The sequence below is a fragment of the Charadrius vociferus genome, unplaced genomic scaffold (genome assembly GCF_000708025.1).
Source record: "Charadrius vociferus isolate BGI_N301 unplaced genomic scaffold, ASM70802v2 scaffold103, whole genome shotgun sequence".
Taxonomy (NCBI): Eukaryota; Metazoa; Chordata; class Aves; order Charadriiformes; family Charadriidae; genus Charadrius; species Charadrius vociferus.
The window spans coordinates 3234120-3234690 of NW_009648061.1; positions in this window are offsets into that span (position 1 = coordinate 3234120).

Consider the following 571-nt stretch of genomic DNA (forward strand, 5'->3'; position numbering starts at 1 on the left):
ATGTTTTTATATGCATTGCTTTAGAGAAATTTTAGGAAATGCATCTTGAAATCACTGCTGCTATGCTTAAAGTATATCCTACGTATGTCTATACGTAATAGTTCACAATTTCAGAGTTCATCCTTAATGGACAATAAAAGCCTATTAAATAACCATCTTCTTGGAGATATGTTTGTCAAGAATATTCATTTATTGGTTATTTGTTTAAGTAGGCTTGTTTGTGTAGTTTGATTCAGGCCACAAAGGCCTTGGCCATAATTGTACTGACAGCTGTGGATCCAGTAATCCAGTTGTGTAAAAATCAAAGTATTACTCACAACCTTAAAGCTGGAAATTGTTAAAATGGTAGGCTAGAATTTAAACCTGGAAGTCAGAGAAAGAGAGAAAAAAAGAGGAATATTTATAAGGTTAAATTAATTTTGAGTATGATTCACTCTGTGATGTGTGGAGTGATGGTAGCTTCGGAAATAAATGAAAAAAACCCCACCACTTCTCTTAGCTACTGGTTAGGCCGTATTCTAGTCTCATAGAATTATTCAAATATTTTTCCTTCTGTAAATAGGTGTAGAAT